Here is a 22,673-nt window from a genome sequence, read left to right as displayed (position 1 = left end):
AACACACTCCCCTGGCCTGGCTTAGAAGCTCTGGTCACATTGGCCTCTCTGCTCCTCATATGATCCAGATTCCTTCCCTCTGACCTCTTCCCTCCTCTCAGCCAGGAACTGTCTTTCCCTGATTGACTTTCATGCCCTATATAGCGTTCAGGCTAACTCTGATGGATTATTCTGTTTAGGCAAGTTTAGTTCCTCCTGTTTTATGCTCTTTTTACCCTGAATCACTCTTTCATGACACATGTAGAATTATTAAAGAATTATTCATGTTACCACTTGTTCAATGTCTATTAACCTTGATGAATTTAAGTTTCATGAGTTAGTCACTGCTTTATGTCCAACACCTAACAGTTTCCAGGACAAGTGCGGTCCTTAATTAATATTTGTGGAATCACTCTTTTCCTCTTCTCTCCCCTCTGGAAGCTAAGACTTGGCCAAGCATGAGATAAGAACTGATAAGCCTCAGAAAGAATAGGGTTCTGTCAACCAGGATAGTGCAACTAGAGTGTGCATGCATGCTCAGTCGTGTCCAACTCTTTGCAACCCCATGGACTGTAGCCCACCAGGCTCCTCTGTCCATGCAATTTCCCAGGCAAGAATACTGGAGTATGTTGCCATGCTCTCCTCCAGGGGATCTTTCCGACTCAGGGATGAAACCCATGTCTCTTTTGTCTCATGCGTTGCAGGAGGATTCTTTACCACTGAGCCACCTGGGAAGCCCCCAGCTAGGATACTGGGTTCCAATATTCACTGTGCAACCCTAGACACATTACTTAATATTTCTAGACTTTGATTCAATGGTTGGAACATAGAAAAAGCAAACTTTGACTTCTTGATTGAACTTCCTCTATAGTCTATTAGTTGATTGCCCACACATAATAATACATTTATCCATCCATCCATTTCTGCTCATCTGTCTTAATTATCCCCCAGTCCCATACCTGGCCAGAAAGAATCACTCCATCCATTGTTCTGTCCAAACTGCTCTTGTCCTCAGAAGATCCCAGTGCATGAAGAGGACTGACTTGATACCTCTCAGCCTACATGTATCTGGGGTCTGGAGCAAATAGCAAGTATTTTCACAGCAGTTCTGATTCATGTCAGTTCCTGAAAACTAACTCCTGATTTTCAAAGGAAACTTCACTTTGGTAGCTGAACAGATGCTAACATTTTCCTCTCACTGGAAGGGCACCCATGAAGGAGAAATAAAATAATAAGACTCCTTTTTCCAGAACCTCTGGAGCTTTCCAAGAAAGCACTCACTGATGGTCAAGAAAGCCTATTCCGATTTTATACAACCAGTTTTTGTAGCCACTGTGAGTAAAAGTGAAAGAATAAAGCAATAATACCAATACATCTTTTCATTATGACTAATGTAGATAATATAATTCAAGAATGTAGATATCTAGGGAAATAATTTTAGAACTTAGCACAATGTGTTAAGTGGGTAGATAACATGATCTTATCATAACAGTCCCTGTAATATCCTAGAGCAAGGAGAATATAGAATACTTGGAATACTCCTTTCTACTTACTTCTTCCCAAATGCATCTCCTGTTCAGATTCCTATCACCACAGGTGAGTTTTGCTTACTCTAGAACTTCATGCACACTGAATCATACAAAACTCACTCTGCTCTGTTTGACTTCTTTTGCTGAAACTGTTTTGATATTCATCATGTTATTGTTTAACCAGTAGATTTTTTAGGTATTTTTTAATTGCTTATCATATTCCACTGTGTGAATTATCTACAGTTTGTTCATCTATTTATATGTTGACAAACATTTGCATTGTTTCAGTTTGGTGCTATGCAAACAAAGCTATTATGAATATTTATGTGCATTTTATGTGCAATTTTATGAATATATGTTTTTATTTCTCTTAAATAAATATTAGAAGCAAGGCTTCATGGTCATAGCAGAAAAGTATGGTTAACATTGCAATAAACTGCCAGATTGTTTCCTAAATCGACTGTGCCATTTGCACTCCCACCAGCATTGTATGAGGCTTCCAATTGTTCCACATCCTTATCATGCTTGTTTTAGTTCCTTACTTATCCTTAGTCATTTTCATGATCTGAAATGGTACCTCATGGGGCTTTTTAACTTCATTTCCCTGATTAGTAATGTTGTTAAACATGCTGTTTGGTATTTATACATTTTACTTGACCGTAAATGTTGAGTCCATCTCTGAATTCTTTATACAGTTCCATTGATCTATATGTCTATTACATGACAAAGCCATGCATTTTGGTTGATGGACATTTGTAGTCTATGTCTTGAAATCAGATAATGTGGGGCTCTCACTTTTGTTATTTTCCAAGATTGTTTGGTTTAGTTTACATTCTTTGCATTTTCATATAAATGTTAAATTTGGCCTGTTGATTTCTCCTCCAAAAGTCAACCAGAATTTTTATTGGGACTATAAGAACTTAATAGATCAACTTAAGAGGACTGATATGTTTTAAAGAATGTTTTATCCAATGTATAAATCCTGTATATCTCTTCATTTATTTATATCTTCTTGAAATTTTCTCTGGATTTTTCTATAGTTTTCAGCATAGACAACTTGAACATTTTTGTTAAGTATATTTCTAATATTTTATGATTTATATGCTATTATGGGTTTATTTTTTACTTTATTTCCAATTGTTTGGTGATGGTATACAGAAATAAAATTGATTGGCCTTATATTCTGTGGCATTGCTAAAATCACTTAATTCCAATATGTATTTTTGTAAATTCCTTAGATATTTCTACATAGGGAGACTGAAACTATCTGTCATGATCTGAAGTTATTATTCATGCATAGAATTTCTTCAGGGACACTTCAATCCTACTCTTAAGGTCTTTCAACTATTGCATCAGACCCACCCAGCTTATCTAGGATATTCTCCCCTACACAAAGTCATTTAATTAGGAACATTAGTCACATCTACTTCTATGCAACACCTAGATTAGTGTTTGAATAACTAGGGATTGTAGCCTAGCCAAGCTGACATGTCAGAAGATTATTACAAGGCTATTCAAATTTTCTTCATGTGTTAGTTTTTGTTACTTGATTTTCAAGGAGTTTGTACTTTTACTATAAGTTGTAGAATTTATTGTTATGAAGTTGTTTATAATAACTGCTGATTATCTTTTTTGTAATAATCTCATACCTATCACTTGTGGAATATTTTCTATCCATCTTCAGTGTACACAGCAATGTCACCATGTGTATAAAGATGTTCAAGCCACAACTAAATAATAATAATATTCTTTAAACCCTAGGATTCATCTCTGATTTCTTGTGTTATCTCACACAGATAATTCCTTCCAAAGTCCTAAAGTTCTGTACTAAGAATGGAATCACTTCTCATCTTTTCATCACCTCCAGTGTTCTTATCCTAGTTGGAGTCAGTATTATTCTTCCTCTGAGCCACCGCAGAAGTCACCTGTCTTGTCTCTTTCTTCTTATCTCATGCCACAATCCCTTATCAGAACTGCAGCAATCATATCAAGACATAAATTACATTATGCTCTCTCTTTGCTGAAATTATCAAATATCATCCTATTTCAGAATAAAAGCCAAAGTCCTTACTATCCTAAAAGTATTCCATGCTATGGTCCTTAATATTTTGCTATTCTCATCATCTCTCACTCTCCCTTTCACGACACTGCAGGAATGTTGACTTTAAAATTAATATTTTAATTGAACTAAATTTGAAATATAAATAAAATTATAACAATTTAAGTACACAGCTCAATAAACTTTCACTAGCTAAATAGCCATCTAATCAATACACAGATGAAGAAATAGCATGTTACCAGCATCCCAGTAGTCCATTCTATTGTGTCCCCTCCCAGTCACTAAGTAAGTAAATAAGTAAAGTTGCTCAGTTGTGTCCGACTCTTTGCGAACCCATGGACTGTAGCCTACCATGCTCCTCTGTCCATGGAATTTTCCAGGCAAGAGTACAGGAGTGGGTTGCCATTTCCTTCTCCAGGGGATCTTCCCAACCCAGGGGTTGAACCTGGGTCTCCCGCATTCCAGGCAGACACTTTACCAAAGAGCCACCAGGGAAGCCCCTACCTACCTGTAAATAGAACCACTCTCCTGACATCTAACACCACAGATTAGATTTCCTTATTTTGAAATCCATAAAAAGGAAATCATACAGTAGAAATTCTTTATTGCCTGGATTTTTTTTTCCTTCAGAATTGTGTTTGTGAGATTCATTCATTTCCCAGTGTGTAATTGTGGATCATAGTTTAGCTCATTCTCATTGTATAGTTTCACTTCCAGAATATACCATTATTTATGTATTTTTATTTACTGTTAACAGTTGTTTTACTAGTTTCCAATTTTAAAAAAAAATTAAGTGGTGCTACTGTGAACATTTGTGTTCATATATTTTTGTTACAATATGCATATACCTCTGTTGGGTGCTCTGCTCTAATGGATACTGTTAATTTTTCCAAAATTTTAATACAACTTTTATTCCTGTCAACAGTATATAAAACTTTTAACTGTTCTACACACTAAGCAATCTTGATGTTGTCTTTTTCACATTAGTCATTTAAGCGGTGATATGGAGATAATATGATTTCAACTTTCAATTCTCTTGTGATCAATGAGATTGAGCACGTTATTATATATTTATTGGAAATTTGAAAATACCCTTCCATCAACTGCCTGTACAAGTTGTTTGGACAGTTTTCTATTTCTGTTTCTTGTCTTTTGTTGATCTGTAGGAGTGTGTATTTGACTGTGTGTGTTGGGGGGGGGTGGGGATTGGGGTGGTTCCGGACACAAGTTCTTTGTGAGATATATGTATTATAAGTAGCTTCTCCATCTTTGTGGCTTCTTTTTTTACAATCATAATGGTGTCTTTTAAAAACCAGAAATCTTATAATTATGCTTTCTATGCCTTGTTTGTGGACTCTTTGCTAGTGACAAGATCATGAAGATATTCTTTCCTTTTTTTAAGTTCTATCATTTTACCATTCAAATGTGGATCCATCGCAAAAAGACAGCAGCATTCTAGACTTCGGCACTACTTCCCACCATGTATCTGAAAGTATGACTTTTCAAACCCTGAGATAGGTAGAAATATACCTGAAGGTGTCACTTTTATTGTTGGGTTTCTATTTTTTAAACTAAATATTAATTTTGCTTACTTTAAAATAAATTGATTTTTAAATTTAATCCCTTGAATGGGTAATAAAATCATCTTTCAAAAAGAAAAAATATATAGATCTATAATCTACCCAGAACTAATTTTTGTTTAAGATATAAGGTAGAGATCAAGATATACACAAACCCAAATTCTGCTGAAAGACCAAGAATATTTGAAGAAAATACATTAATCCCTATATCCCTCTGCCTCACCTATCACACACACGTACTAAATCCTTTCAGAGGAAACAGAAATGCAGCTATTCACCCTAAAGCTGACAAACTAGAGTTTTCAGTGCAAAGAGAGGATCTAGCAAATGTTTTCAAGAACCTGAGTGAGACATCAGATTACCACGAAATGGTGGGCAAGCCCTTTGATCTCCTGCCAGGCTGAGCCCAGGAAAAAAGGACCCTGATCCAAGCTTCTTCCAAATTCCACAAGCCTAGAACAACCCAGAGAGGCAGGTGAGCAATGAGACTCTGCTCTGCGGGCAAGGAAGCCCTCAGGGATGCCATCAATAGGTTCTGGTAGGAGGGAATGAGAGGTTGTATAGAGCCATGGGTTGGGATGGAATACAGAAAAAGAAAGACAGATGACAGAAACAGCAATAGGAACAGATAAATAAAACAGAAAACAAAAACCAGGTGGGAGAGACCTCGAGCAGGGAGAAGTGAGATACAGAAAGTTGGGGTCTGAATCAGACGTCAGTAAACTAGAGCTCACCTATTTTTGGAAATAACATTTCACTGGAATACTCTCATGCTCATCTGTTTACATATTACTTATGCCTGCTTTTAGTTTTAGTATTTTTTATTGATGTATAGTTGTTTAACAATGTTGTGTTAATTTCCACTCTAGAGCAAACAAATTCAGTTATACATATGTATATATTCTTTTTTAATATCCTTCTCCATTAAGGTTTGTCATAGAATAATGAATATAGTTCTGTGTTATACAGTAGGACCTTGTTATTTATCCATTCTATAAATAAAAGCTTATATTTGCTAACCCCAACCTCCCACACTCTCCCTCCCTCAAGCCTCTCCCCCTTCACAACCACCAGTTGGTTCTCTATGTCTTTGATTTTCCATTTCATACATATGTTCATTTGTATCATATTTTACATTCCTCATATAAGTGGTGTCATGTGGCATTTGTCTTTTTCTGTCTGACTTTCTTCACTTAGTATGATAATCTCTAGTTGCATCAAAGATTCTTACCTGTGCCTGCTTTTATGTTGCAATGGCAGAGTTGGAGAGTTGTGACAGAGAATGGCCAGAAAAGCCTAAAATTTTTATTGCCTGGCCCTTTAGAGAAAAAGTTTGCTGAGTGCTGTTCTAAAACAGAAAATAATTTGAGATGAATGTGATTGAAGTTACAGATGAGAAAGCTCCAGATCAGCCTAACAAATGCTGGTAAAGCTGAGGCCAGAACTTAGCTTACACAGCCCCCAGGCTTTGTTCTTTCTTATGCTCCACCCTGAATCTTCCTTTTGTTTCAAGGTCAAGCTTTCCACCCCAGGCCAGAGCATGATGAGTTATCTAGTGAGGACCTAAGCCAGATGCCTGCCTGGGGTTTCCTACTGACTCTGACTCTGCTCTGGATTCTGATTTTAAGACAGCCAATGCAAAGGGGCAGTAGTTATCCTTGAAAAAGCAGTGATCAAGTTTAAAGTAGTCAGGAATAGTACAAAGGACTAGAGATGTTGCCAAAAATGGCAAACTAAGGGGAAAAAATGCCTCAGCAACAGATAGGGGCCCAGTCTCTGAGAAAGAAACTACTCCATGGTACCTGGGAACAATATAATCTAAACTCTCCAAATTTATCCCTCCGCTTCGACGCGTCTTCTAAACTATAGAAAGTGCTCTCATGTTCTCCCAAGCTTCTTTTCTTCAGCTGACCACTCTGAAGACATTTTGTCTTTTATTTTCAGGCACATTTTCCAAACCGATTCTTTCCCCTGACTCTTTGCAGAGTGAACACTCTCCATTTAAAGGAAAGAGTACACAGTCCAGGCACCAATGCTCAGGTGCCGCAGAGTGGGCACTGGCAACTGCAGGCCAGCCCCCAAGAAAAGTCTCTTTTTGGCCACTGTGATCTGTGGAGGCTCCTGTAGTGTGGGAAGAATAAGGAGGAAGTAAAATAGGATGGTCATAGCGTTGATCTTAAAGAAAAAAGTAACAAGCAACAGTACTTTTCTCTTGTGTTAATTTGGAAATAATCCCCTCCACAGATGTTGTCTCATTCTAAAGGGTTTTTTTTTTTCTTTCTTTCTTTCTTTCTTTCTTTCAATTTATCTTCAGTCAAAGGAAAATGTCCTGTCAGCAGCAGCAATAATACAAAGTCCCCTGCCAGCCTTCTACCCAGATTCCTGTGAACTGCTCTCCCCAGATGCCTTTATGCTATCCTCCTGAGGTTCCTATATGCTGTCCTTCCAGGTTCCTGTGCCCTGCATTCCCCAAGTCACTGCAACCTGCCTCCCCGGGTATGCTTCCCTCCCCAGGGTTCTTGGTGCTGCCCTCCCTAAGCTCCTGAACCCTGCCCTCCCAAGCCATGTCCCCCTTCCCCGCCAGCAGGGATACCTGCCAAAGCAGAAGTGACACCTCTGAAGCCACCCTCCACCACCTGATCATGAAGACACTGCATGCAGCACCATCCCCTCACTTCTGATAAACAACTGAAAAGACATTGCCTCTCTTCAGACTCAATGAGGAAGATATCATTACAGTGTATTGGATTTTCCTCTCCAATACACTCCTCCCAGCTCTTCCACCAAGAGACTGCATGGTGTGGCCAGAAGTGCCACGCTCTCCAACTCTTCCCTAGAGGCCAGACCTGTTCCTGCCCTTCTCCTCCACTGCTGCGGTCAGGATAAGGCCACACTTTCTACCTGCTGTCTCCTCTACCATGCCGCCCCCAGCTGGTCGTATGAGGTACCTACAAGGACACAGATACTCTTGTTCACCAATTGGCCTCACTAGGAGTTGTAGTTGTAAACTGTCAAGTTTTCTAGGAGCAAACACAGCTGAAAAATTAACAACAACAACAACAAAATCTGCTTAAGTCAATCAGAACTTCTCCAGAGTTCAGAGCAGGACTCCACACTCCTCAGTGAAGACAATGAAATTTTCTGTTCGTATTTCCTTCCTATACTCCCTACAACCCCTAACAAAGCTCACCCTGCCTGCTAGACTCTGAGTCCATTAAAAGTTTCCCACACTATTTGATGTTCTTTCCTTCATGCTTCTCAAAAAAATATCTTATTCCCTTATTTGCCCTGTCTCTGTGTTATCGAAAGTCGGGGTATGGCTGCTGTCTCCTCAAAGCCAATAAAAGAGGCCAGGTTTGTGCAACACAGAGTTTGCTTTATTTTGGATGCTGGCAACCGGGAGTGGGGGTGGTGAGGGACATAAAGGCCCATTCTCCCCATCCACCGACTCCCCACTACCCGATTCTACTCCAACAGTGGGGGGTGGGGTGGTGAAAGATTTTATAGACAGAGGGAGGGGCTGCTTGCAGAAACAGCAGTCAGCCTTGACCGTCATCTTGAAATTGGTCATCAGTGGTCTGACCAGCATCAGCTTTGCTGTTTTAGGTGCAGTTAACCTCAGTTTCAGGGTCAGTTTGTTTCCATTTCTTTGAGGCCGGTTCTCAGAATTATGGCAGCTTATGTTGTGGGTACCGTCTGGTCATCATGTCATTAACTTATTTCACCTGGTAGGGGCTTCAGTGTCTATAAAACAGCTCACCGGATATGGCTCAGAATATTGTCAATAGCCCTTGAGGAGGAACTAAGGGTCCTTAACTATGGATCAGTGACTACATTATTATTATTTGGTCTCCTTTGACTGTTTTCCTTTGTTTCTGCATTTTCTAACTCCTGTGATTAAACTTATTCTTTGGCTAGAGTTTCTCCACAGACAAGAGGTAGGCTGAAGACATGGTGGGGTGGGGGAGGGGGGCAAGCCTCAGGATCCGGCTCCTTTTTGCTGCTCTCTGACTGGGGTGGGAGAAAGTCACAGAGGGACACATCTGGGCCTGAGAAAAGAAGCTTCTGAGACTGAGTGGGAAACCACTGGGAGTTCCAGAGGGGGCAGGCATGCGAGGTCCCTGAATCAGACAGCACAGTGATACAGGTGGGGAAACATGAAGGAAGTTCTTCTTGGGGTTTAGCCTCAGCTTGCTGGGAGGTTACTCTATCAATCAACTACTTTACTAGTCAGTCTCTGTACTTTCACTCAATAAACACTGATTAGTGTCAATAAAATGTCTGGCACTGCTAAGACCTGGAGAAAAAAAGAGAAGGAGATAGAAGCTTCCTGGAGAAGACTGCTCAGTGGTCTGCTGGGAGGCACAGACGTACCACATGGACCATTAGATTGCATCTGGCAAAGGTACATCAGTGGCCAGTGGTGATGTACACTCACTCACCCAGGGCTGAGGTGGTGTACGAAACCCGCAGAAGATGAGGAACCAGGTACATTGGAGGATGACTCCTTGATTTCCTACCTGGGCTCCATCACTGGCTGCTTATGTAACCCAGGCAAGACCTTCTTTGAGGCCAATCACAGTGATTATGGAATTTTGAATCTAATCATAGTCCATGAATATCCCAATTTTCATTTTCCCACCAGTCACACAACAGAGCCTCTCATTTTCATGAAGGTCCATTTTGTACACCTGAAGGGTACAAAATTTTAAAAATAAAAAGTAGGTGTAGGAGAAAGAAGGAACTAATTTTTGTCTACAGTAGGAAGACTTGTCAGAGTTCCCCAGTTTCCACCCATTTCCATTTCTCTCGGTGGATTGTAGGTTCCTGGGTTGTAGGTTCCCCTCACTGTGCCCAGGAATGTCCCCACTGGTTGATTCCAGATTCTGAAACTGGCCAAAGGCCAATCTGGTTCTCTTTTTAAATCTTGATATTAATCTCTTCCCCTGGTCCTAAATGTTTCTCAGGTTACCACTGCTTTGTAGGTGTACAGAATATATTTTCCCCACAATTTTAAAAGATTGGAGTCTTTTATAAACTATTAGCAATTTCTTAATATCTTAACTTCCAGGTAAAAACTATTGGCTGGTAGGTAAAGGCTTCAATTCATTCACCTCCCCGCCCAAACCACAGACGTGTTTCACCAGATGGGAACTAGTATTAATAATAGCAAAAGCTCAGAGGCTCCTGGGCTATGCCTAGGTAAGGATCACAAGGTGAGTGCTTTTTGTGAAGCAGACTAGGGTGAGGTTTCCACTTCTTTATGTTGAGTTATTGGGCATAAGAAACCTTCTCTTGGTCCCCTGTTCAGTCTAGGAATACTTCATGGTGAAGTGAAAGAAACTTGCATGAGAGGGGAAACACATTAAAAAGCTTTAGAAAGAGACATAATCCCCTCTCTATCATCCCTGGATGATTTCTGTGACTACCTACCCACCTAGCTGGACTTATATGCATGTTAATCATAGTCTTTGAATAAAACATGATCCTGCATCATGTAAGTGGACCTCATTCTATGAGTTGAAAGCCTGAATACAAAAAAAGCCCCTGGACTTGAAGAGGTTAAAAAAAAGTTGAGGTTTTTAGAAAAACAAAACCCATGGACCATAGAATCCATGGAATTCTCCAGGCCAGACAGAATACTGGAGTGGGCAGCCTTTCCCTTCTGCAGGGAATCTTCCCAACCCGGGGATCAAACCTAGGTCTCCTACATTGCAGACTTCTTTACCAGCTGAGCTATCAGGGAAGCCCAAAGTTTGGCCTGCTGCAGTGGCCAGGAATCGAACCCGGGTCAGCTGCTTGGAAGTCAGCTATGCTCACCACTATATCACCAATGCTGACGAAAGCATGATCCTACTTCGTGTAAGTAGACCTCATCCTATGAGTTGAAAGCCTGAATACAAAGACTGGCCTCTCCCAGGGGAATTCTATGACCTGTGTGCTCAAACTGCTAACTTCCCTGGGTCTCCAGCCAGCCTGCCTGCTTTGCAGGTTTTGGACTTGCCGGCCTCCATGATCACATGAGCCAATTTCTTAAAAATATACATATTCACTTCCTACTGGTTCTATTTCTCTGGACATTCCTGACATATGCTTACTCAAACTACAGGATGCAGAGACAGGGGCTTGGCTAGAGGTTTAAAGAGAACCGTTGGGCATGGCACAGAAGTAGAAGCATAGGGGGTGTGGAGGGTTGAAGACAATGAATGGTGTGACCCAGCCTCCCGGAACCCATTCCCATGCCGACCCTCCACCTTGGGCTTTCACACTCAATGGACTGCTTTGTTGGAACACGAGGAGATGACAGTGGACTGACGTGCACAAGAAACACCCATCTCATACTGGGCTGCCCTTTCTGAATAGGAAATGCCATTACACACCAGATGGTGACAAAGTAGGATCTTCTATACAAAGAAGGGCTTTGACAAGTGTTTCAGGAAGTGGAGAGCTATACTTGGAGCTGGCACGTCATGGTGGATTACAGCTATTGTCCCAGCCTAGGCTGAATCCATCATGAAAGGGCTAGGGCTGGAGTCTCTTTAGCCCACTTGGCTTTATCCTCACAGGTCAGGTGCGCTTGGAATTTCAGGTAAGTGAAATAGCTCCAATGGATGTGAAGAGCCTGATATGCCAGCCCAGGCTCCCTCTAGAGTTACAGACAGGGGATGCCCAAGAGTGACCTGCTCAGGGAAGAGAGGGGGGCCATTTATAGGAAAAAAAATACTCCTACAATCCTTCCTCAGCAGCTGCTGCAAGTGCAGGATCCTGGGATGCCGCAGATTTGCCAGAACCCCTGATGGGAAGGTTGCCCCTGAGGGTAATGGTAGAGAGGTGGTGGTTTAATTAAGGTGTCAACAGCAACAACAGAAGACCTTCTCTTGCTTATAGAGTCTTTTCAAACAAGAAAGATGTGTTATACAGAGTGAAAAAGTCAGAAAGAGAAAAATAAACATCTCAAATTAACGCATATATGTGGAATCTAGAAAAATGGTACTGATGAAGCTATTTGCAAAGCAGAAATGGAGACACAGATGTAGAGAACAAACATATGGACACCAAGGGGGGTGGGGGTGGGGTGGGATGAATTGGGAGATTGGGATTAGCATATATTCACTATTACATATAAAATAGGTAACTAATGAGAAGCTACCATTTAGCACAGGGAACTCTCCTCATTGCTCTGTGGTGACTTAACGGAAAGGAAATCCAAAAAGCACACACATACAAACACACACATATGTGTATCCCAGATGGCACTGGTGGTAAAGAGTCCTCCTGCCAGTGCAGGAGATGCCAGAGACCACCAGTTCAATCCCTGGTCAAGAAGATCCCCAGGGAGAAGGAAATGGCAACCCATTCCAATATTCTTGCCTGAGAAATCCCATGGGCAGAGGAGCCTGGCGGGTTACAGTCCATCGGGTCGAAAGAATCAGACACGACTTAGCGACTGAACAACAACAAAATATATGCATACATTAATTCCCTCTTTTTGGACTTTTTTGGATTCATGAAGCTGATTCACTTTGCTGTACAGCAGAAATTAACACAAAATTGTAAAGCAACTAACTCCAATAAAAATTTTCAGAAGAATAGAAAGATGTCTTAGCAGCAGCAACAATGCAAAATCCCATGCTGGCCCCCTCCCCAGGACCTTGAGCCTTGCCCTCCCAAGCTGTGTCCCCCACCCCAGCCAGCAGAACTGTCCCCCTATTCAGTGCCCCTCCCCCAGCCAGCATGAAAACCTGCCAAAGCAGAAGGGACACCTCTGAAGCCACCCTCCACCATCTGATCGTGAAGACACTGCCTCCCCCTGCCCAGCATCATCCCCTGACTTCCAGCCAAAACAGGAAACACAAACAACTGAGAAGGCACGGCCTCTCTTCAGACTCAAGGAGAAAGATATCATCACAGTGTATTGGGTTTTCCTCTCCAAATCCACTCCTCCCAGCTCTTCTACCAGGAGACTGCATGGTGTGTACAGAAGTGCCATGCTCTCAAACTCTTCCCTAGAGACCAGACCTGTTCCTTCTCCTTCACTGCTGTGGTCAGGACAAGGGCAGACCTTCCACTTGCAGTCTTCTCTACCATGCTGTCCCCTGCTGGTGATATGAGAGTCCTACAAGGACACAGATTTTCTTTTTTATCAGCTGGCCTCCCTGTGAAGGAACAACTTCGTAAGAATTGTCAGGAGGGGCATTGGGGGTTCAGTGGTAGAATCCTCACCTCCCACACAGGAGACCTGGGATCGATTCCTGGACGATGCACTGTGCTCAAGTTTGTTTTGGAGAAGAGCATGGAAACCCACTCCAGTATTCTTGCCTAGAGAATCCCATGGACAGAGGAGTCTGGCCAGCTACAATCCATAGCGTTGCAAAGAGTCAGACAGGATTGAACTGACTTAGAACACATGCACCAGGAACAAACACAGCTGAAAAATTTAAAAAAACAAAAAACACCATTGCTTAAACCAATCAAGATTTCTCCAGAGTTTTTCAGAGCACAACGTCTCCCATCTCCTCTGCCAAGAGACTGCATGATATAGACAAACTGCCATTTTCTTAAACTCTTCCGTATCCCCACCCACAGGAGCGCCCTGCAGTACCGCAGCACTCCCTGTTCCAGCAAGGCTCCCACATAGAAGCTGCCCTCCCTGACTTGTTCATAAAGCACCTGGATTCTGTTCCCTATTACCATACACCCTATTTTTATCCAAAAACTTGAATTACATTCAACCCCAGAAGAGACTACCTCCCCCGGGCTGAAGGTGGATCATGAAACTCCACAGTTAATCCAAACAGAGAGCGGAGGGTGGTCAGATGTGTTCTCAAGGAGCCCTGGGAGCCTGGGCAAGCACGCAATTCTCTAATACCATCACCTTAGCGGGCAGATACTGCCATTCCCCTGTGGCTACACCCTCTACCCACAGTGCTCTGTCTCTTACCAGCAGCTTTCACCTCTGGAGGCCAAAGAAAAGTCCTACAAAGGCAAGGAAACATGAGCTTTCCTTCAAATTTCCTACAGAAAAAAAAAAAAAAAACCCAGAATTCTCCCAAATGATTTTAAAATTACAATGAGATATCACCACACATCAGTCATGACGACCATCATCAAAAAATCTACAAACAATAAGTGCTAGAGAGAGTGTGAAGAAAAGGGAAACCTCTTGCACTGCTGGTGGAAATGCAAATTGATCCAGCTACTATGGAGAACAGTATGGAGATTCCTTTAAAAACTAAGAATAAGACTACCATATGACTCAGCAATCCCAGTACTGGGCATATACCTTGAGAAAAACATAATTGAAAAAGATACATGTACCCTCAATGTTCATTGCAGCACTATTTACAATAGCCAGGACATGGAAGCCACCTAGATGTCCATCTACAGATGAATGGGTAAAGAAGTCGTGATACATATATGCAATGGAATATTACTCAGCCATAAAGGGGGATGCTTTTGAGTCAGTTCTAGTGAGGCAGATGAACCTAGAGCTTGTTATACAGAGTAAACTAAGTCAGAAAGAGAAAAACGAATATCATATATTAATGCATATATACGGAATCTAGAAAAATTGTACTGCTGAACCTACCTGCAGGGTGGGAACAGAGACTCAGACATAGAGAACAGGCTTATGGACATGGCGAGGGCAGGAGAGGGTGAGACAAATCGAGAGAGTAGCATTGAAATACATGCATTACCATATGTAGAGTAGATAGCTAATGGCAAGCTGCTGCATGATTCAGGGAGCTCAATCTGGTGCTCTGTGACAACCTAGAAGGGTAGGATGGGGTGGGAGGCGGGAGAGAGTTTCAGGAAGGAGAGGACATATCTATACCCATGGCTGATTCATGCTGTTGTATGGCAGAAACCAACACAACGTTGTAAAGTGATTATCCTCCAGGTAAAAATAAATTTTTAAAAAAAGTCATATCAGAATCCACGCTCCTCTCCTCCATGCCACAAAGAAGTTGTTGAAGCCACTTTTCTTCCCCACTGTGCACACCCCATTTCTTATTGCTAGTTAGGCTCTTTCCAGGATTGACACTGCGGCCTCCACCCCCAATTCCTGCTAACTCATGACCCAGCCTCTCTGTTTGAGCCATTAAAAATAATATCACTGAAGAACATTGACTTTTGATCAGTTAATGCCCAGACCACTGTGGGTGTAGATGGGTGAGTTTAGAGGGGTGGGGAATGGCAGAAGTTACAAGAAAGAGAGTACTGTCTTATCCAAGGAAAAAAGACACAGGGAAATGACTTGGAACTCCTTCCTCCTGGGGGCCTCCATCTGATGAATCTCCAAAATGAGTTCTACCCTCAGCTCTTCAGCCTCCTTCCTAGAGGAAGACCCATTGAGTTGAGACGGTGAAGCTCATTGGCAAGGGTGCTACTGAACAACTGAGGGTGTGCGGGCTTCCTTTGAATTATATTTAATTATTATACAACACTGAACGGAAGAGATTTGAGTTGGGCTCTTTGCAGACCTGTGACAATGACAACCTCAATGAAGGCAGCAACAGTGAGAGAGGTGTTCACTGGGCTCCCAAACACCAGCCTGGGTCAAGGACCTGTGATTTGGGAAAGAGAACTGGCAGATCCCAGTGACACATTCGGTGCAGCTGAGTGGGAGGCAGGAGGCTAGGATGATCTCAGGTTTCAGGTCTTGGTGAAGAGAGATGCTATTCACAGGGTTGGAGCACACAAGAGAAGCATGTTAGAAAAGATGCAGAAGGTGATGAATTCTGTTTGAGGAACCAAAGTACACCTAATGGAAGGAGGAGTGTGGAAGTGGCCAGAGAAATGGGACACCATCCAGGTAACAGAGGAACCCAAGGGGTTGTTATCATTTATCGCTAAGTCGTGTCCAACAGCTTTGCTACCCCTAGGACTGTAGCCCACCAGGCTCCTCTGTCCACAGGATTTCCCAGGCAAGAATGCTGGAGTGGGTAGCCATTTCCTCCTCCAGGGTATCTCCCCGGCCCAGGGATCAAACCCAAATCTCCTGCATTGATAAGCAGATTCTTTACCACTGAGCCACCTGGGAAGCCCAATTCAAGGGGATATGGAGTTTTAAAGAGAGAGAGAAAAGACACAACAATGTCAAATACTGCAGTAAAGTCAAATTGGGTAAAGAGCAAACTATGTCCATGAAGACGTTGTGCAACTAATACACACCTAATACACAACGTATAAGCAAAAATACATAAAAATCACCATTGGGAATTGATGCACAATGAAAGGGGAAGATTGTGTTTCCCATAGGCCACAGGAGAGGAAGAACTGGCTCTCCCGGCTGTGTAAAATCCAATCCAAGAGGGCCACCTGCAGGCAAAATCCCAGCAGAAAGAACCTGGAGGAGAACTGCTCAACCCTTGGGTGTGTAGGAGTGGGATGCAGGTATGGTTGCCAATACTGAATATAGCTGCAGTTAAAACCTCAACAAGGCGGGTGACACAAGGAGCTGAAGAACATATTCAAGTTTCCCACCCGAGAAAAGGTCAGCTTAACCACCTGCCAAATGCAGAAAGCCCCTATGTCAGTGCAGAGCAGTATCAGTCAGATAAGAAACTTCCCGCCCCTCCTCTCTTTTCCCTTTGCAACCCCTCCCCCAGAAACCAGAGGCAGTCAGGTGAGTGAGGAAGGGGAGGGGAAACTCTGAATAGAGAAACAGAGAAGATGCTCTCCTTTCTGGTCCCAAGTGGGAAAGAGAAGGAAATATAATGTTCTGGGAAATGCACCTTCCGATTACTGAAATAAGATTGTTTAGGGACTTCCCTGGTGGTCCAGTGGTTAAGAATCCGCCTCCCAGTGCAGGGGACACAGGTTCAATCCCTGTTCAGGGAAGTAAGATCCCACATGCCACAGGGCAATTAAGCCCATCAGCCACAACTACCGAGCCCGTGCCCCGCAACTAGAGAGAAGCCTGCACACTGCAACTAAGACCTGCTGCAGTCAAATAAATAAATAAGTAAATTTTTGTTTATTAAAATAGGAACTAGAGAATTCCTTATTGTCTAAGCAGGATCCTAAGAGTTGGTGGCATCTGCTAGAGATTCCATCCCAAGAGGAAGGAAAGAGACAATCCCACAGAGAGAATTTGCAGAGGCACCAAGGGAAAGAGTAGAGTTCTTTTCTGACTTTATCCTATGAGTCCTGCTTATTCAGTAAGAATCACACAGAGAGACAGGAAAAGACAGGGAAGAAAAGAGAGACTTCACCTAGAAAACAGAAGGGGGGAAACCAAGTGAATTAAAATTTCTGACACATAGCAAAATGAGTGGACCTAGACAGTGTCATACTGAGTTATGTAAGCCAGAGAAGGAGAAATATTGTATGATATCCCTTACATGTAGAATCCAAAAAGAAATGATGCAAATGAACTTACCTACAAAACAGAAAGATACAGACTCAGAAAACAAAGCTAGGGTTGCTGGAAGGGGGATAGAAAGAGGGATAGTTAGGGAGTTGGGAAGGTCGTGTGCACACTGCTGTATTTAAAATGGATAACAACAAAGACCTATTGTATAGCACACAGAACTCTGCTTGATATTATATGCCAGCCTGGATGGGAGGGGTTTTGTGGGAGAATGGATACATGTATATGTATGACTGAGCCCCTTTGCTGCTCACCTGAAACTACCACAACATTTTTAATCGGCTATTCTTCAGTCACTAGCCCATGTCTGACTCTTTGCGATCCCATGAACTACAGCACGCCAGGCTTCCCAGTTCATCACCACCTCCCGGAGTTTACTCAACTCAAGTCCATTGAGTCAGTGATGCCATCCAACCATCTCATCCTCTGTAGTCCCCTTCCCCTCCTTGATCTCAACCTTTCCCAACATCAGGGTCTTTTCTGATGAGTCAGCTCTTCATATCAGTTGGCCAAAGTATTGGAGCTTCAGCTTCAGCCTCAGTCCTTCCAATGAATATTTAGTGTTGATTTCCTTTAGGATTTTGGTTTGATTGCCTTGCTGTACAAGGGACTCTCAAGAGTCTTCTCCAGCATCACAGTTCAAAAGCAGCAATTCTTTGGGTTTACCCCAGTACAAAATAAAGTTTAAAGTTTGGGGAAAAGAAAAGATTTCCCTGGCCTGGTACAATATCCAGACCTATGCAGCCTGCAGGTTCACAAGGAGAAACCATTGAATGGTCCCCTGACTTTTCTGGCCTTAGTGAATGTTTAAACTATTATCTTTTATCACTACCATTTATATCAACTCTCCTTCCTCAAAACTGAAATCATCCATTAACAGCTAATATTGAAATATCTAATCTTCCTAGATTAGACCACCAGGAACTTTGGCTGGAAGACAGGAAAAAAATAATATGGAGAAACGGGATTTCAGAGTCAAAATTAGGAGGTAAGAGAGAGCAAGAGATCAGAGACAGAGGCAAAGAGAGATCTAACAAGCTAAGTGATGACAAAGCCAAGAGTGCACTGAAAAATAATAACTCATATGTATAGAAGACTTTTATTGGGGGCTCTTCATACATAGAGCCTTACTGAATTTTCACAACCTACAAGTACTATGAGGCAGGATGATGGATGGCAGTGTAGGCTTTGCACTTGGAAATATGCCTGGTATGTTATAAGCACTCAGTATAAGTTACATATTATCCTAAGATGGGTGCTATTGTTTTCACACTTTATTGTTGAGGGAACTGAAACTTTAAAAGTTTAAACCAGTTATTAAGTGTCATTTGGGCTCCCCAGATGTCTCAGCGGTAAAGAATTTGCCTGCAGTGCAGAAGACTCAGGAGATGCAGGTTCAATCCCCGGGTTGGAAAGATCCCCAGGATGAGGGCATGGCTACCCACTCCAGTATTCTTGCCCAGAGAATCCCATGGACAGAGGAGCCTGGCAGGCTTCAGTCCACAGGATTGCAATTGAAGTGACTGAGTACACACACATAAGGATCATTTGTTAAGTAAAGGGTGAAAGCAAGACTTAAACCCAAGGATCTGAATCCAAGGTCCTCGCTCTTAACCTGGGGGCTTTGAAGCCCCCTCATTTCCCCTTCCAGCCTCTTTCCTTCTGAGACCCAGCCACTCAACAAGTCTGTTCTCTCTGTGATGACCTAGAGGGATGGGTTGGGGGTGAGGTGGGAGGGAGGCTCAAGAATAGCTAATTCACATTGTTGTACAACAGAAATAACACAATGTTGTAAGGCAATTATCCTCCAATTAAAAATTTTTGAAAATTAAAATTAAAAGAAGAAACCTGTTTTGTGTTTCATCTCAGGAGTGCCTTGCTGCTAGCTAGCTGCCAACCAAACTCTAAGCCAAACATAAACAGATACCTGTTAGTAAATGTAACCCTTTAAAGAAGGGTTTTAAAGACTAAAAAGATGATGGACAAATGTCCAGTTGATAATCCAGTGAGTGATAGACTTTTATTTAGTGGTAATTTCTTAAGCAAGAAATAGGAGAGAGGAGAAAGGAGAGAGCGGAAGATGACAACAGCCAGGAGAAATCATTACGTCTTCTCATATCACTGTCACAAATGACTGGCTCCTCCATATCCACTTGCTAGCTTTGGTCCAGAGCTGAACAGCAGGTGGAGCTGGGACTCTTGAGATGGGTGTAAGAGCTGCTTTTCAATAGCTTTGAAGAGGTAGAACTCTTGAACAAAATGATGGAGGTAAGAAAATGAAGATTGGGCTGCACCAAGACAGTGCATCAAACACCAATTATCCCAGGGTCAGGGGGCTCAATTCTGGCCCACCCTGGACTTTCATTTAGGTTCATTTGGGTTTTATGACATTCTTTGTCCACTGTGAATACCAGATAAACCCTGCACTGGGACTCCCCATCCTCCCCAGTATCTTTACTCTTCTCTCCTCTGGTCCTCTCTTTCTGGACCAGCTCACTCTCATCCACTCAGTAAACATATATTGGGCTGAAGTGAGCTCAAGATCTCAGGTCTGCCCAGCAGCACAAGAGTCAGAGCCATCTTTCCAATAACTATTCAAGATGCTCTACTGCAAACACAAAACTCTTAGATTCAAACTCATTTTCTTCCAACACAAACCTCTTATGTTTCCTCACTGCCCATTAACAATAGAACTTCCCTGGTAGCTCAGTGGTAAAGAAATTGTCTGCAATGCAGGAGACCCAGGTTTGATTCCTGAGTTGGGAAGGTCCCCTGGAGAAGGGTATGGCAGCCCACTCCAGCTTTCATGCCATGGAGAATCCCATGGACAGAGGAGCCTGGCGGGCTACAGTCCATGGAGTCACAAAGAGTCAAGCATGACTGAGCACGCACTGCACGCATTAGCAATGGGAGCACCGGGGAGTCCTCTTTCTTAATTTTCTTCTTAACTTTCCACTGACAAATCCCATAAATTTGCCTCTCTGATGATGTTTGTCTCATTGGCACCCACTTTCTTCCACACTACCACTGCCTTCCTTCAGACTTGGAAATTTTTCTGATTTCTCAGTTCTAGTTCAGCTTTCACTCCACCACTTCATTCCCCAATGCACCCTACATTTTGCTGTCAGAAATATCTTTCAACACCTTAGGCATGATCATATCACAATTTTAGCCAAAAATCACTCATGATTCATCAGTGAATGATGAAGTCCATTCATCAGTAAATGCCAAGAGGCATCATGTGTGTCTGAGCCCTAGTTGCCTTTCCTATTAATCCTATTACTACCCTAGACACACCTGTATTGCAACCACAAAGACCCCCTGGCCAGGTCTTCGAAAAAAATAAATGGAAAAAAAACATAGGAAAAAAAAAGGATAGAATTTCTTAGAAGCAACCTTTTCCACTCTAGCATTGGAACTGGGCTTAACCCAACAGGTCAAAACTGGTCAGGGACATCAGGCTCAATTTCTTTAGAATAGGCAGGATTTACCTTAGATTTCAAGTGATGGCCACGCCTTGATTAAAAAAAAAAATCATGGAATCCAGAAAATTGTAAATTTTAGGAAGAGACACTGAGAAAAAGTGCTAAGGTAATCTTTGAATTTGAACCAGGGAGCATGGAGCTTTAAAAAGAGATTTCATGGAATTTTTCAAGCAAGAATACTGCAGTGGGCTGCCAATTCCTACTCCAGGGGACCCTCCAATCCAGAGATAGAATCCACACCTCCTGTAGCTTCTGCTTTGTCAGGCAGATTCTTTACCACCAAGCCAACTGGGAAGTTCTTGACATCATAAATCATCTGCAAATACAAAGATTATGTAATCTTTGGAAATACATTCATTGAAGTGATAGCAATGGTGACCTTTTAATGGTGTGTTTTTAAGTGATTATTACTTTGCAATTTTTCTCTTCATATTTTCAACAATTACCATATATAACTTTAACATTTTTAAGACATCAAATTGAAGGATATGCAACTTCAAAATGTGTGGGCATTTTGTAAAATCACTACAAATTAAAAACTGTACTCCCAAGCTCCCAATTTATTCCTTCTCCCTTTTCCTCCCTAGTAACCATAAGATTGTTTTCTGCATCTTTGACTCAATTTCTGTTTTGTAAATAAGTTCATATATATACTACTATGTATAAATAGATAACAAAGACCTACTGTATAGCAGCACAGGGAAATCTATTCATTACTCTGTAATGAACTAGATGGGAAAAGATTCAAAAAAAGAGTGAATATATTTTTCCATATATCTGATTCAGTTTTCTGTGCAGCAGAAAGTAACACAACATTGTAAATCAACTGTACACTGACGCTAGCTTCCCTAACCAGGAAACCTTGACAAGCCAATCGTCTAACACCACCCACGGGGTAAATCCTCCACAATAAAAAGGAACCACAGACCTCCAGAATACAGAAAGCCCACTCCAGATACAGCAATCTAAACAAGATGAAAAGGCAAAGAAATACCCAACAGGTAAAGGAACATGAAAAATGCCCACCAAGTCAAACAAAAGAGGAGGAGATAGGGAATCTACCTGAAAAAGAATTTAGAATAATGATAATAAAAATGATCCAAAATCTTGAAAACAAAATGGAGTTACAGATAAATAGCCTGGAAACAAAGATTGAAAAGATTCAAGAACTGTTTAATAAAGACCTAGAAGAAATAAAAAAGAGTCAATTAAAAATGAATAATGCAATGAATGAGATCAAAAACACTTTGGAGGGAACCAAGAGTAGACTAACGGAAGCAGAAGATAGGATAAGTGAGATAGAAGATAAAATGGTGGAAATAAATGAAGCAGAGAGGAAAAAAGAAAAAAGGATCAAAAGAAATGAGGACAACCTCAGGGACCTCTGGGACAATGTGAAACGCCCCAACATTCGAATCATAGGAGTTCCAGAAGAAGAAGACAAAAAGAAAGGCCATGAGAAAATACTCGAGGAGATAATAGCTGAAAACTTCCCTAAAATGGGGAAGGAAATAGCCACCCAAGTCCAAGAAGCCCAGAGAGTCCCAAACAGGATAAACCCAAGGCGAAACACCCCAAGACACATATTAATCAAATTAACAAAGATCAAACACAAAGAACAAATATTAAAAGCAGCAAGGGAGAAACAACAAATAACACACAAAG

Source organism: Cervus canadensis, chromosome 2 (genome assembly GCF_019320065.1).
Source record: "Cervus canadensis isolate Bull #8, Minnesota chromosome 2, ASM1932006v1, whole genome shotgun sequence".
Classification (NCBI taxonomy): domain Eukaryota; kingdom Metazoa; phylum Chordata; class Mammalia; order Artiodactyla; family Cervidae; genus Cervus; species Cervus canadensis.
Note: the sequence above shows the minus strand (reverse complement) of the source record.